The sequence below is a fragment of the Chroicocephalus ridibundus genome, chromosome 6, assembly GCF_963924245.1.
Source record: "Chroicocephalus ridibundus chromosome 6, bChrRid1.1, whole genome shotgun sequence".
Classification (NCBI taxonomy): domain Eukaryota; kingdom Metazoa; phylum Chordata; class Aves; order Charadriiformes; family Laridae; genus Chroicocephalus; species Chroicocephalus ridibundus.
Window position 1 is genome coordinate 51,856,858 of NC_086289.1, and position 16,677 is coordinate 51,873,534.

At 45.6% G+C, this 16,677-nt stretch overlaps 1 long non-coding RNA gene across 1 annotated transcript; it reads left to right on the top strand.

Moving 5' to 3' along the window:
* Positions 1-7,232: 7,232 nt before the first annotated feature.
* On the top strand, positions 7,233-15,642 carry LOC134517996 (uncharacterized). The gene is made up of 3 exons (XR_010071805.1): positions 7,233-7,303; positions 8,348-8,436; positions 15,512-15,642. It is a non-coding gene; the product is annotated as an uncharacterized LOC134517996 (long non-coding RNA).
* Positions 15,643-16,677: the final 1,035 nt, after the last annotated feature.

Below are 16,677 nucleotides of genomic sequence, written 5' to 3' on the forward strand. Positions count from 1 at the left end.
CGTCCTTAACCACACGCAGAGACCTGCGTCCTGACTATAATTGCACCTGGGACCTTCCCACCACATAACGCAGAATAATAACGCGACACTAATGAGCTCTATGTATTCAGTCAGGATCAGACCTGATGTCCTCCTTCCCAGTGAAATCACTGCTGGTCTGCTAGGGATGTTTTTCCAGGCATACGCTAAGGCTTGCTATCAATTTCAAGTCTTAACTTTGATTCAAGTTTTCTTCTGAAATATCCAACAAAGCCAAAGACAGACAAAGCCAGGACAGTGAGGCAGAGATGAATGCACTTAAGCTGTAAGAAAAGACCCAGGGTTCTCTTTAATTTGCAGTTTATCTGCAATTTAAAAGAGTAAACACAGCCACGCTGAAGATGCATAAACACAGCTTGGAGAGCCATTGAAATCTAGGTCAGGGTTTCAGCTCTGCCTGGGGATCTCATTACAGGAATCAGGGAGACTCTGTGCAGCTCTGGCAGCCAGGTGGAGAACGCTTCTGAACGGCTGTAACGAAACCAGGTAGGCTTCTGCACCATCAGCAGCAGCTCCGCTGCAGACTGATAAACAGGTCATGTAAGGCATTGCTGAACTGAAATTGCTAAATTATTACCAAATCACACCTTTCAGTAACAAGGAAGGAAGCCTTCCTTTTATGGCCTAGCGGCTTCGGTCTGCTATTCTGTTCCAAGAAGGACCCGAAGCATTGACCAGCATTAACCAACTCGCCTTCCAGGTGCTTGAGGGAAAGTATTGAGCTGTCAATCTGATAGCCAAACACACAAGTTTAGGGGAGATTAAAAAAAAAAAAAAAAAAACCAACAAAAACCAAAACCAAAAAATGTTCACTTGATTTGCAATCTGAGTATATGACTTTTGCAGAGCATGAATCTATTCTGTATTTGAGACCCAGTCTGTGTTTGTATTTTAAGCTAGTCTTCCAAGCAAAACATGTGAAAAGAGAACATTTAAACAGGAAGGGTTAGATATTTTTTTTTCCCTCATAAATTTCTCTAAGTCTTGTTGCTGCTAATTACCGGAGATCTCAGCACAAGAGCTTTTCTTTCTAGCAAACCAGCTTCTCATGTTTCCTGCCCTTCAGTTAATCACTTATAATCTCCTGCTCTGTTTGTTTATTTAACTTTTTAGAAGCTAATTGAGTGTTTGTGACATGAGTCGGCCCCGAGACTACGAAAGCAAAGTTTGTTTGCGTGTACCCTCAGTGCAGACGGAGGGTGGGCTCTGCCAATGCCCGCAGCCGGCTGCCGCCGCCTCTAGATGTTCCTCTCCTGATGCCCGGCCACCACCGACGTGGCGGGAGGGTGGGTTCACCCACCCCCCTGGCTCTGTCCCCACCGCGCCTGCCCCTGTGCCTTCCAGGAGGCTGTTTTCCGCAGAGGGGGCTGGCCGGCCGCCCGGCGCCCGCGCAGGTAGGGCACGGGCAGCTGCCAGGGGCTGGCGACTTGCAGCCTTGCCCAAGCGTAAGGCAGGATCCCCACTGGCCAGGGTGGGTTTGGATCAAGTAACCTGGGAGCCACGGCGAGCCCAAACCTCTGAGGCTTCTGGAGGGGCTGGAAAAGCAGACTAGAAAATAAAAAATTGAGAGGCTTTATTGCAACCTCATTTCTGTCTCTTCTCTGTAAATTGAAGGAATACGTTTGTGGTGAGAGTGGTAGGCTTGTGTCCTCTCTTGCTCCACTGCCCCCATGTCCCCTCTGCTCTTTGGAAAGGCCAGGCACCTATTTCTCGCTGTGAATACACAGTGCAGGGCAGCAGCTGCTCCCACAGCTCCTTACGCCCCCGCTGCCTTAGAGCTGGACTTCGGGAGATGCAAACCAGTGTGTATGGGTGTCAGGGCTTCTCTGCAGTTAATATGGTTTTCCTTACTCATATAGTACCCATACCTTCAGCCTGATCACCAAAGAGGTCCCTCCCCGGTGTGTGCTCCCCAGTGGCTGCTGCCTCTGCAGGCAGCATCGCTGGTGGGGCAGCCGGCTTGCGTGAGGCCGGAGCTCCTACCAGCCAGTTGGGTTGGGGTGTTACTAATGGTCTATTGGATCCTCTGAGCGAGATTAAGAGATAGCTTTTCTCAAAATTCGTATTTATTTGATTGCAAGTGAGGGTTTTTTTTGACCGAGGTTTTTTTTTGCCTTGACCATGCAAGAAGAACTAAGCCACACTGATTTTTTTTTATTATTATTATTTTTTTATTTTCTTCTCTCCCTTTAAAATGAGTCCCTAGATCACATCAGACTTTGTCCCCTTTACAGCTTTCTGCAGCATCACATGGCTACAGGCTCAAAGGATGTGGCCAGCGGAGAAATCCTCCTGCCAGGATGGGTCTGCTATAAGGTATCTTTATCTTAGTCCTGCTTGTGCATGCATATTATTGCTACAAAAGAGATATATTCGTTATTTATTTTTTTGGCAAATGTGCACTCCTGGGGTTCAGCATCAGAGGAACAGGCTGTAATGCAAAGACTCTTCAGAAGGTCCCACTTGAGCTCCTGATATGACAAAACTACCATTTAACCTCAAGTCATCCAGTATGAGGCACTCTCTGTTTCTAAAGTGATTTGAGACATTATGCACAGTTCTACAGACATGCAAAACAGGGCTGCTGTATTACCTCCTGCAGTTCAGGAGGTTTGGAGGAATTGGTCCATCATTTATTACCAAAAAAGCACTCCCTCAAAGCTGTGGCTGACGCATCTTCCTTTGCAGCAGGCTCTTCATTTTTGTGCTTATAACATTGCAGTTTATTTCCGTGGCAACGACTATACTGTGATAATTCCTATCCATAATCACTGCACTGTTATTAGAAAAGGTAAACCTGTGATGATCATTTTGAAAAAATGATCTGGGTGCAGCTGAAATAGCAAACTATAAAAAAAATATATTAAAAATTAAGTGGATTTCTCAGGGTATTAAATCATGAGATATTGAGCTGAGCGTATGATTTTTCTCCTCTCGCTGCACAAAAGTTGCCTGCTGTGCTGGGGGCAAGCCTGCGTAAGCAGGCTGGAGAGCTGAGACTGCGGATGAGGGCACACACAAGCACTCTCATTTGTGTTTTACTTAAGCTTTGCCAGTGTTGTTCTCCGTTTTCCCTTCCTTGAGGACTCCAATTACTCATGTACTGTTTTCCTTCATTCTACTAAGTGATGCACAAATTGTTTCTACATTCCAGGTTAGTTTCTGACGTCCCTCTCCTCTGCTTATGTGCAGGTAATGAAGATGCTGCCCTGCTCGTCGGGAAATGAGTAGGCTGGCTGACTCCAGCCTGCCCCAAAGGAGAAAACCTGCATCTAGGTCAGTGGCATCGCTATGACTTACCGCTAGCCCTGAATCGGGATTTGTCCCAGCATCACCCGTTATTCAGTATTTTTGAACGTGTTTTGTCTTTCACCTGTTTCCAGACTCCCAACGTTGTCCTTCACCGATGTTTAGGACACAGCGTGTCCCACAGCTCCACTGGGATGCACACCGAGTGCAATCACTGAGTGATGAAGGGGAAAATGTCCTTCCCTTGGTTCAAATTCCAAACCAGCCATGGGATGATTTTCCTAGTTCTGTCTGCTGTGGGTTTTGCTTGCTTTAAATTTCTTTTAGAATGTAGTAAAACTTTATTTTCTTGTGCATACACACACACTCTCGTGTTTAATTAAATAAATGAGAATCCTGCTTGCGTGGTGAGACTAGCCTACAGAGGGTGTGTAGGACTCCACGCTTGCCTGGTCTTCAAGGCCATGCCTTGGTTAGAATAATACTCTGTTTTGATGAGTTGATTAAATCTACTTTAACTGAACGCTTAGCAGCAGTCAGGCTACTGCTAATATAAAATGAGCTAAGAAAAATACTGTGGATAGCCTCTCCTGATGATCTTCTATTTGCTCCATAAACAGAAGTAAGAAAGCTGGCACTTGGAGAACACAGCAGGCTACCAGAGAGGTTGGTTTGGCTGGTGTAGAAATTATTCTTCAGATGATACGATTTTCCATGGATTACTGAGTGCATAACCAGGTTGAGAAGTTAGACGCCTTTGAGAAAAGTAAGAACCGTGTGAGCCATGTGATCCCACACATGGTCACGAGCACTTCATCCTGGCTTGAAGCAGCTGGGCGAGCGAATATCACTTCATTGTGTGTGATGTGGGTTTAGAGTTAGAATTATGAAGCAAACCTCCTCGCCTGCTGTTTTGTCTCGTTACATTTCTATAGGCCAAATTCCAGAACAAAAAGCCCTACATCCAATAATGCAAGTGTGGGCTCGCCTTGGTACTGTGTTCCCTTGCCAAAGGGTGGTGAGAGGTCTCTTCCCAGCCCCTGGACACTCCTAGGACACGACCAACAGCTCGGCTGGCCTGGGTCTGCCTGCTCTTCACATGCATTCCTCTTGCACGTGGTACTCACCTACGCTGGTATGGGGATTTGATGAGCAAACTTTGTGGATGTATATAGACGTTCTACAATCTGATAATTAATTCATGGTCTTAATTAAGAATATAGTTTTGAAGAACTTGCTCCAATGTTATTTTTGGAAAAGTTATCTAGGCCAAATTTAATTTTTACTTTGTTAAAAATTCCCTACTTTTCCTCTTTTGTGATGCTGCAGTCTTCTACCAGCGATTGGAGTCACCGTGAGACATGTGCTCCTCGTTGCTCCGTGTGTTTATTTTTCGCTTCGCATTCAGAGTATATTATCAATATTGATTCTCAAGATGGTTCTCGTGCCATTTCTAGAGAGACATGCAAATTGGACCACTTTCCATTTAATATTAACTGAAACTCCCTGGAACATTATCATCTACATGGCAACCAGCAGCCCATCTGTGACTAGCATCAGTATTACAAAGTGAAAGAGCTGGCTTTTTACATGAGAAATGCGCATTGTGAAAATCCTTGTCAGATCTGAACCTGGGCTTGGTGGGAAAAGCCATCCTCTCCCTAACGCTAACAGCAGGTCACGTTATATTTCAGCTGTGAATAATGGACAGCAGTGATTCACTCCGCAGGTAGTCTCATAAAAGTCCACTCCTTATTCTCCGAGATGAGTAGGAGTGATATTTTTTATAGGCAAGTGTTGTTGTTGGTAAATCCTTTCTAGGTCAGCTTAAACCAAAACATGTAACCCCTCCTGGCTGACTCCCAGCTTCATGTAAATTGGCAGATCCACTAGCGAGTTCAAACACAGGCGCTGGAGTGGTGCTTTGGAGGGGACATGCTGGACAAGCCACATTGTCACAGTTGGGAATTAGGTACAAAACTGTACCTCTGCCAAATACTGAATGAGGGCTGAGCTCTGCTCTTTAAGGCAAAATGAGTGCCAAGTGCTTGCCAGGGAGGAAGAAGCCTGTTCGTCTGAGCAGGAGCCACAAAGATCTTCACGTCTTCTGATGGTCTTCTGCCTAGGGGTGACATGAGAGCAGGCTCCCTCTTTGGGGCTTTGCTTTCTCTCAAGTAAATGGTACTCTTCTGCTTACAAGAAATCTCCACAGTATTAATTTTGCTGTGTCTTAATTATTCCTTTTCTGGTTTTCTACATATATGGCTGTTTTTATGCTTTTATGCAATATTTTCCATTAAGCAGCCTTATGCAGTACAACAAAAATAAACACTCTTACAGCAACGTGCATAAGATTAAACTATTAAACTTGCTCAAAGTATACAGTTCATAAATTAAAAGTGCTTATGCTCATACTTTCGTATTGATTGCTGAGTTTACAAAAATAGAAGAACTTGCCCTTAGGAAACAAAAATCATCCTTAAGCTTTTCTTTGTCAGGAAGCCAAAAAGACAACATTACATGGAAATGTCGCCATTTGTTCATGTCAAATGTAGTTCACTCAATTAGATATTTTATAACTCTACTGAGTTATATGAAGGAGCTTAATATTTTTATTGTTTTTCTTCACGCTGTGCCTCTAATGCACACAAAGATAACTTAGTCTAGTAAAATATATAGTGTAATTTGGTAATGTGTTTATTGGATTCCAGTAAAAGAGTATAAGAAATTATTCAAGATTTTTGCTTCTTCAACTAAAATTATCTTTTTCCTTATTTCTTTTTTCATTTTTCTTTTTTTTATTATTTTTTTCATAATCTCGCAAGCTTTTTGTTTTCTGGAAATGCTTTAAAGAAGAAATTGCTAGAAACAGAGATGCTTCCCCCACACACACACTAAGAGTCAGGAATGACGGACTGTCCGGTGAAGAAGATCTTTACTCGTGTTTTCCAAAATTTAATTGTCTGTGATTCTGAAACATATCTGACATCTTGCAGAATGATGAATGCAAAAGGGAGCCTAAACTTACAGTACCTTGCCTTTTTAAATTGTTTTGTGGAGGGTTCAGATCCATTATAGTTCTATGGTAGTTTAAACTAGCAAAAAAATATTCCTTTTTCTTGCAGAGTTAGTTTTCTGCTAGATTGGAGTCTGGAGCTCCACTCAGCTCCAGAGGTCAGATAAATGCCACCGTCGATGCAAGGCCGGTGCAAGGGAAAGGAGAGGACCAGACTGACCCTGACTTTAGGTTCGCTTAAGCAGTGATGGAACTCCAGCCTAAGCAGCAGCTGGATAAAGCTATGGGCACTCTCACGAGTTTCAGTGAACGGGGACAATGGTACCATGCCCTGTGCCTTGCCACAGATGTAAAGAAAAAGAAGCAAGGCCATTCAGATGACTTTGGGCTGAGAACCAAACATGTGGTCCATGGTTACTTCCTAAAAGTTCCTGTACGCACTTTTGCTATGGGAGTCTACAGGAGGTGAGGTTTCTCGAAGGAAACAACACCCTCCCTGGGAAAATTGCAGGAGTTCACAAAAGGTGAAAGCTGTGAACTGCCACCCCCTTCCTCTTGTGTAATTTGATTAGCTCATCCTCTCAGGCAGCAGAAGTTGCCATCCCCACGGTGCTGGTTTTAAGGCTTTTTCTGAAGTCTTGTGTTGTATTAGGAACTGCTGTCATGCTTGAACTCGCTTGAGGACATGAAACCAACTACAGTTTGTCAAGCCGCATAGACTGAGGCTAATTTTTGTTCTCTGTTAATTTACCTGCCTGTGTTTTTTTGTGCTGCCCAGGATTTAATCACAGCTTGCTGATGAGATGCTAAACACGTTTGTCTGAAACTGTGCTGGCTGCTGACCGTTGGGCAGCAGCAGTGTGTCATCCAGTCTGGTTACTCCTCCCCATGGCCAGGCACAGCTGCTCTGCTGTAACACGGACAGACCCCAAGCCTGAGGCTTTCCTTGACTACGGCATCCCTGAGGACACGAAGGGAGAGCTGGAAGGGTCTTTCACAGTGAGTGCAGCTCTGGGCTCCCCCGGCTGGTTGGGAGCTAGTGGGGCTGACATGCAGAAACCCTTCCATCCAGCCGAGCAGAAGTGCTGGAGATGATGGCGTGCTGCGGTACAGAGTTTGTGGAGTGGCCTCTGGGAGGGACGCTGCGACCTGTGATGACTAAGGGTGGCCTGGAAGCTAAATCCAGTATAACTAAGGGTGTAGTTTCACAGAATGCTTAATCCAATTTAAATGCAAGCTGATTCCAACAGAGGTGGCCTCTCCAGATCCCGCATGCGCGTTCCTGCCCTCTCGCTTCCGTTGCCTGTGGGTATCCTCGAGCCACAGGCTGACTTGGATCACGTTGTTCGTCCAGCACAAAGCAGCCAATGTTCTGTGCGTCCTAGGTTCGCTATGTGTCAGGCCATAACTATGCATATGACAACGTGACCTAGGAGGCCCCATCTGGTAGGACAGAGGGAGAAATACCACTCTGTTTGATAGCCTTTAGTTAGACTGGATCGAGTAAAAGGAAACTGGACTACAGGGAAACCAATTTGAATAATGCTTGAGGCTGAATTGGTTTCAACAACTCAGGAGACTGAAAACCAGAAAACCATTGGAAACTCCTCTTAGCTGCCTCATGTAGGAACGATACAAAGTCCGGAGCCTCGCACCAGTCTCCAGTGAGCAGGGCTGCAGGCAGAGGAGCCTTCTTTTGGAAACATCTCTTGGAAGAAATCAGCCAGCCAAAGGTGGTTTGCTGGGGCTTGCTGATCTGTTATACAGGTCAGCAATCTGGAGGCCAGGAAGGAGCTCTGGTTTCTAGATAAATGCCCTCTCTCCCATTCGCTTTACTACTGGTCACAGCTGCTGGTTGCTCCTGTTTCGGGACGGGGATGTGGCAGGGTCTGAGCAGGGCTGGTGGCTGCACAGGGCCTGCGCAGCGCTACAAGGGAACACTACCACGGCATCCTCCCCCCTCTCCTCTGCCCTCCACAATAAACACCCTTACACCGCCGCCCTTCTTACGCTTGGATTTTAAACACAGCTTTTCCATTCCAGATGTAAACACTTCCCAGGATCATCACCTCCGGTTTCTGCAGACGCACGTTTGTTTCAGGAAACAAGTGGAAGAGCAGCATGCTGCCAAGGTAAGTTCCCAGCCTCCGGCCATCTGAGCACAAGATTGCATCTCTGCCCTGAGAAGCCTGTGGTGATTTCTTCTTCCACTCTTGTCAGATGAGCGCAGTTGCAAAGCGCTAACAATAGGTGTTACAGGACTGCTGAGAGGAGCAGTGGCTCAGAGGGCGCTTTTGGGAAGCGCAGGTGGGAACTGAAAGTAAGGGATAAGGAGAGAAGTGGAAGGGATACCATTCCTGCTGTGTGAAGAATATTTGGCAGCTGTGGGAAGGATGGAGAAGGCTTCTAGGTCTTACCCGTAATGCAAAAAAAAACCCCAAAAACCACAAAACAAAACACCCCCAACAACTCAGCAAAATCAGAACATAAAAGTGGGGATAAAGGCAGAAAAAATACGGGAGCTCTCCTTCCAGCTTCTGCTTCCCTGTCCCACTCCTTCTGTTCTCTCTGTGCTCGGTGTTGGCGTGCTGCTTCTCTACACTCTCGCCTGCGGTATTGCTGTGAATCCCACCCGTCCTCCTCCTCCTCGTGTGGCTCGCGGAGTGGGTGCTGCTGGCGGTGTTTTCTGGCACGCACAAGTAAAGGCTCTGCCTGGGTGGGTGCTCACCTCGGGCAGATGGACCGGGAGCCCCTTGCATTTCCAGAAGTGTCATGCCTACCAGCCCAGCACCAGGCACCCAAACCAGCGTGCATGGTGGATTTGCGAGGCTTGTGCGCAGCAGAAGGGGGGCTTCCCCATGCCAGGATACTGTGGGTGAAAGTCAAATGGTGAAGAGAGATTTGGGGGCTCATTCACTGCCCAAAAAACCCACACCTTCTCATTTAAACCTGTGGTCTCTACAGCAGCTTCTCTGTCACAGCTCAGGGATGCGCAGCCTGGTCAGCCTGCCCCTGCCCCTGCCCGTGGCGGCACAGCCCCGTCCCAGGCAGAAAATACCCACTCAGCGGCAAATGAGGCAGTTTCCTGCCTCGCAGGGGGACGGTGAGGGGGACAAATGAACGGCACGAAGCACCAGCCCGGGCAGACCTGAAGAAAGGGCTGCAGAGGCACCATGCAGTTCTGAAATCCAGCCCCTGCAAACTTTACAGTCCAAGCCATTATCACATCAAGTAAATACATAAAAATAAATTAATTTAGGTGGCCTGCTTTGCACAGCAACCTACTGCATACACTGTCGCTGAAGTATTTAATGAGTTCCTGCTACAGTAAATTCTGATCTTTTTTATTATTATTTTTAATTCAGCACAGTTCCAGAAATGTCATCCTATTTCCCACTGTCACACAAAGTGCCCGAGGCCGTGCTTGAAAAATCTTATGAGAAGACTCATATTCTGTTTCTAATCTGATGCGTTTCTGTCTTTAGAGCGTCTGCTAGTTTCTTTTTGCCTGCATGCCTTTTCTATTTTGATCTAACCTCTTCCTTTCCTCCCCCTGTTGCAGTACCTCTGTCTGCAGTGCCAGTTTCGACTTCACAAGTAGTTAATGCGAAAAAACTACGTTGCCCCATATCTGGGCAGGTCAGCTTCAAGCACTCCTGAATCACAGCTTCAGCTGATGTTTATGGTGGCTAACAATGAAAAGATTTTATTTTTTTTTACACTGAGGATAATGGTGTATTTTTCATTGTAAGATAAACCTTAGATGTAAAATCATTATTTATTTAATAGGAACATAAAAGAATACCACTGGAGAAGGGGACTTCAAAGTTTCCCAGAATAATCAGATTTCTGGTATTACGTGGGGTATTTTTTCCTCCTAACTCTATAATAATGAGAAATAAAAGTGTAATTATCAGAAATCATTGGAAGCATTAGTAGATTGAGCTAAAAGAAAAAAAAAAAGAATTAAGTATTTCCTTAGAAGCTAGAAACCTAGTAAGCAACAGGACTGCAGAGCTAACGAGGGCGAGAGACGTCTGACTTGGAGCAGACTGCGGCGCTTCCGAAACCCACTCCCAAACTCAACAAAGGTTTTTATTTTGGGGAGGCGGAGAAGTACCATTGGGGAAGCCTGTTGCTCAATTTCCTACAGGACTTGCCTTAATTAAATGCGTATTTAAATAAGCAGGAGCTCAGTAGTGAAAGTATCCTATAGCAGCATTGTGCATTGTGCTCCAGCGGTACAGAAGCACCACTGAGGGCAGCCCCGTCCCCAAGCATTGCATATTCTAGGTAGGGAGCGCCACAGAAAAGACATCCTTTGTGGCTCTCCCCTTACAGATTTGTCTGAACGACTTTCTAAAGCCTCTGACGACTGCCTGCGAAACAAGGCCCCAGTTGATTAAGGAACCAAGTGGCTTGGCAGAAGAATAGGGTCCTTCAGTTTAAATTCAGGCTAGTTTCCGTTTTCTTAGTCCCTTCCATGGCTTGCAAAGAAATCACTTGCGATTTTTTAACCCTTTGCTCTGCCTGGCTGAGCCCTGGGAAGATGTGGGCTGCGTGGCTCGCTGTGAGCTTGCTTTGTGGGTAGCACCTCACTGCTGGACTAAGCTGGTGGCCCCCAGAGCCCCAGCGTGGCAGGAGCAGGGGCTCACCAGGCAGGGCTTGTGGGAGAGGTGGGTCCACTCTCCTGATGGACAAAAAGGAGGAACCGAAGGGGAAAAAGGAGGCATCCGGCAGGTGAAGCATGTATCTTCCAGCGGGGAGCATCAAGGTCCAGGTGATGCACTCTGTGGCTGGGAGGGAAGTGTGGTGGTCTCTGTCAGCCCCAAGCCCATGTGCAGCTTGCTGGCCCCATCTGTGATCTGCCCGTGTCTGATGAAAGCCAGTGTGCAGGGTCTCCTGCTGTGTGTGTGTGACATTCAGCAAGCAGGCATTCGTGTTTGATGGTAATATACTCAGCTATTGCTCCAGCCCAGGCATCGTCGTGGCCATAGAATTGCCAGGTTTTGACAACAGCTGTGAAAGGTTTCTCCATCCCAAAAGAACAGGGGTCATTTCCCATTCCCACAATAGGTGCATTGTTTGCAAGTGGGGAAGGAAGAACAGTTTCTAAGTGGGTAGGGCAATGATCAAGGTCTCATTGGACTTGGCTTCTTGTCCCACAGCTGTCAAGGGTCTGCTTGATGGCCTCCAGCAAATCCCTTCACCTCCTCATGGCTCAGTTTAGCTATTATGAAACAGAAATAAAGGTGCTGACCCTTGGTAAAGTTCATACGGCGACTTCCATTAGCAGAGGCTAAGGGAGGTTATACCAGGATTATTATTACGGCATGCATAAGGAGAACAATAGAGAGAACTGGAACAAAACCAGACGAAGTGGAGGGGGAAAAAGATAGAGTTTAGACTAGAAAACAATATTTTATAGTAGTGACAGCAGGCAGGAAAAATAGTTAGGTGAGAGCGTGTCCTGTTGCCTAAGAGTAACCAGTGCTGTTTCTGTACATTAGGAGATGTGGGTGACCTCTTGATGTCCGTGTCTGATGTCCTCACCCAGGCAGGTTTCTTGACAATAATGTGTGTATTGCAAAGCTCTTTCCAGACTTTGGTTTCATTACTCGGCATTCTCGGGCAGCGCTCTGTGGTCCAGGCAGCTGTGGCACACAAGGCCCACGGTCCCAGCTCACTGCTGGCTGCTCGTGCTGCCCCAGCTCCCCAGCCTGAGCTAATGAGCCCTGCGAGAGCCTGTAATGGGGCTCACACAGGCTTGTGGCTTCTGCCTGGCTCACAAAACGGCTGTAACTCGCTGGGTCATGACTGCATAGGGCCTGTCGGGGCCCAGATGGGATCCGACTTGCCAAATGGCAACTGTTTTAAAAACTGGCTGGTGAAGAGCGGTGACACCTCCAAAGGCAGCTTAAGCTACATGCATTTAGGTGTCCAAGAGCTCCAGCCAGGACATCACCCTGCAGGGATGGCCAGTGCCCTCTGCAAGCTGACCAGGGGGTGCATGTGGCACAGGAATGTTTCAGGGTGGACTGGGCTGGGGAGGGATCACCAATTTAGACGCTTGTTCTTACACAAAACATGATTCCAGAAATATATCTAATACTGTAAAGGTACTTTAAATTAGTATCAAATACAAAGGTAAATTTTCCTTCTTCCTAAATACCACACTTTTAAAAAAAGGTTGTGGTTCAAATGGTCCAAAGCACATAACTAAGCTTTTCTGATATAATCATCTGTAGGCATGTTCCACCTCTGGACAGTGACAGATCTGCCAAAGAGCATCCTTCCCGCATGGAAAGGGGCTCCTTTTTGTGCGATATGCAAAACAGCAGGAATGCAAAGCTTCAAAGAATATTGATCTATGTATAGGTGGCAAAGATACTGTCAGTTTAAAATGAAAATCAATACAGGCACTTGTTATGACTCCTAATTGCATGAAGCATGACTCTTACGTCCTTTGGCATTAGGGTTGGTGAAGTCAGGACAGAGAACTGAAGTGGGAAATCAGTACAGCTCTAAGCATGCCAAAAAGGACAGGAGAGAAGGGCCAGAGTTTCACATTGTAGCTCTCCACCAGGAGGATTTTTACTGGGTTAGGAGGAGTAAAAAGGAGGCTTATCCTCAATACAATACAGCATTTTGTGGAGAATAAGACTAACAGTGATAGCACACAGAGCTGTTGTTATAGGGACAAATTTTTGTGGATCAACTGTAAGGAACAGGGGCCGGACGAAAAAAGCCCTGCAATAACATGGGTGATAAATATAATACCTTCTTGAGCCTAGAAAGCAAAATAGAAAGGCTGGAAAGAGTAGTATTTTGTATGAGATTTGTGGTATTTTTGTGGAGAACTGACTAACGAGCACATGATGTGCAGCTTGGAAGGGTTGGGGGAAAATGCTGGGACAGAAACCTGAGCTTTCAGAGAAATTAATCTCACTGACATGAAAACAACCTCAGTTCACACATTTGGAGAAGAAATACTCAAGTGCCAGATTTCTAATTAAAAGGTAGCCATGGTCAAGCCATGAATAGCAAAGAGGCACGGCAAAGGTTTTTAAAAAATGGCAACATATTGAGGAAAATCTATACGAAATATGTTGGCTCCAACTGCAATATTGAGACAGCTGTTGAATTGCAGCCTGAAAAAGCGTAAAATATTGAGAACTGGTAACACAAGCTCCAGTTCTGAAATACTTGTGTGACAAGCAGAAGAGAAACTCGTTAGGCAGCGGAAAATGTCACAGAACTAATTGCTTCATTTTGCTAGCTACCTTCTGTTACATGCACATCAAAAACCACTCAGTAAGCTGGGGAATATTCAACTTTTGAGGAGCAGTAGTAGACTCTGTGGCATCCGAACACCTCCACTCCACAAAATTCTGCCGTCTGGCACCGCAGTGGAGAAATGCCACTGTTCCCATTTTACAGACAGGGAGGTAGATCAAAACAAAGTGATTTTTCTAAAGGCTGCACTGAGAGTTTGTTGGCAGGTCAGGGACTGAACCAAAGTCCCCGGAGAACTAGCTAAATCTTTAGCCACTGGATTTTTTTTTTTGGCTGAATTGTGAGGCGGGTCATTGTTAATAATCCAGAACTGTTATTCTTTTCTCCTTTGACAGATTTAAGGGCTTTCATGTGCCACCTCCTTGTTCTCTCGTATGTTTGTATGGAGCATGCACTGCATATTTGGTTGAAAGCCAAGTGTGCCCCAGTTCCTCATCTGCTCTTTTTATGTTGCAACTTATCTCCCACCCCACCTCTGCATTGTCTTTTATAAGTGTATCTCTAATCTCAAGCAGCGTTTAGCAAACCGAGATACCAATGTCACAAGGGGTGACTGCAACAGTAGTGCTCCTAATGGTCCCCACTAGCGCATCTATGGAAAACTTGAGCAGCCCTAGGAACAGATCCCTAGGTGTCTGAGATTATTTTCAAGAACCTTCGCTAAGTATTCACCAGGAATAGGGAGACAGCTGTTAACACTCCAGAAATACCAAGTGAAGGTTTGAATGCCAATCCAGAAAAGGAGTTGAAAATATACTAGATGATTTATCAAGGGCATATTGGAGAAGTGTGAATAGAGATGGTGCTGTCATGATGTATCTTACAGTGCCCGATATTGAAATGACTGCTTAGAGATTTCCAGTTAGATATGGCAAAATTCATGATAATTGCCGGTGTTGAGGGAGTCTATGTTAAATGGGTACCAAAAGGCAAAATGTGAAGAGCCTGAGGACAAGGGAATTTGCGTGGTTGGGTTTGTGGTTGGCTTTTTTTGTTTGGTTGTTTTGTGGGGGGTTTTTTTTTGGAACATTCTGACAGAGATTATTATAAAAGAGGTAAGAGGGAAAAGACATTTTATCACCATCCCACTTGCCATCAGTGGCAGTTCTCCCCCTCCCTAGCTCCAGAAATCAAGGGATGGAGAGAGGACAGAGGTCTGGAGAAGGAGTCCCAAGTGCTGCATTGCAGTGTGGGTGGTGGGAACTGAAGGAAGAGCATCTGCTGCTTTTATTTCCCCCACTTCATCGCTGCTGGTTTCAGAGGCAGCTGGGAGGTTGCCAGTCATACAAAGGGAAGTAACTTAATACAAATAATAGGCGTTGGTAATAAAATATAAAAGGGTACTTGGCAAGAGGGTTGTACAAAAGAAGAAATGTTTTAACCTGAGGTGGGATCACACCTGAGGTGTGAATTGCTGAATGCAGTGTGTTTAGGAAAGATGGACGCAAAATCGAAGGAGCTGCTGGCGCTGCTTGAGCGATGTGTGAGCTCCGGTTTGTCTACATCACTTGGAATTGGCTTTTAGCTTCTGTTGCTCTACTATCGGCACTGTTTTGACAGTAGCTTAATAAAAGTAGGAACCAACTGCTCTGAGGGATCTGTGTGTCCAACCTGGGTGTTCGGTCCAAGTCCAGGCTGATGTCTAGCTGGCCATGTGTGTGCACAGATGCCACTTTTGTGTGCATAGTCGCTATGCTAATGCCAAGAGATGTGGCATGCACAATTTGTGCAGGCACATATGCAAACAGATAACTCGAAAATCTAGTCTTGAAAGTATTATGGTTATTACCAGAGATGTAATTCCCCTTGAATCTGTTTAATAATAGCATTTCAGAATGAGTCAATCCTAACGATTACAAAGAGAGACCTGCAATGTTTTGTCCTCACATGTTCCGTTCATTTTGAATACAGTGTATGGATGCTAAGCTCCGATTCTCTGCCTTTGATCCTCAGGTAACTACTTATTCCTACGCCAACTGGACTCTCAATGCTGCTGAACTGGAATGCAATCATCCTGCGTTGCTCTGCTAGTGTGAACAAAGCACTTCTGAAAGGTGAGGGAGCTCTGCGGTGCTTGGTGGCTGCCTGACACGGGTTCTACATGTGTGTGAAAGGCTGGGGTCAGACTCACAGTGTTTGACTGAAACACTCAGGCTTAGTAAAAATGTCTTTGTTTCACCTCTGAAAGGAAATCTTATCCAGTAGGCAGCTCTCTGCTCTTGATGACAGTGAACACTCAGTACAAATGATGTAATATTAGGTTGCTCAACACTTGACATGAAAAAAAGCTTATAAAAATTGGGTATGTGAAGATTTATTGAGACAAACTGTGGCAAGCTACCAGGAATTCTTCTGTGAGAGAAATAACCACCCTAAGAAAGCAGAGCCCAGAGCACCTCTGAGGACTGGGCTTGCCAGAAGTGACAGTGAGAAATGGCTCCTCTGGAAGGAAAGGGAATTTGAAGTGCTCTTAGAAGAAATGGATGGATATGAGAGGCTGGTGCTTTGAGCTGTCTCAAAGCTACTTTGAGCCTAATTCCTGGCCTTTCTCTTACAAGTTACTAAAAACAGCGGTTTGATATATGTCATTTTTTCAACACAAATGATTGTTCAGCCTGAACAAATACCAATCACAGGGGGCAGGCATAAAGGCATTGTGTGAGATCACCACCCTTTGGACTAGTGTATGAACCAAGTGGGAAGTTTCTAAGAAAAGTTGAAGTTGCTTTATGCAGCTCATTGCCATCTGGATTAACTTCCTGGACCTTCTTGATAACAGGCGAATTGCCAAAAATAGCTTCCTCTGATACCGTGGGGCACGAGAACCGATAACGCAACGCCAGTGCTAATGCGTACACCTCCTGTTGCTTCATTCGCTTTTTGCCCCTTCCCTCCTGGGGCATAATTAGAAGAGTCCTCAATGAAGGGATTTAACTGCAGTCATTTTTAAGCTGGGTGGATGCTTTACATGGTCCTCCATGGCTTCTGAACCGCACAATATAGCAAATGAATTACGGATATTGGCTCCTTCAAGGCATTATGACTAGAGGGAGGTACATCCACATTTTACTACAGAA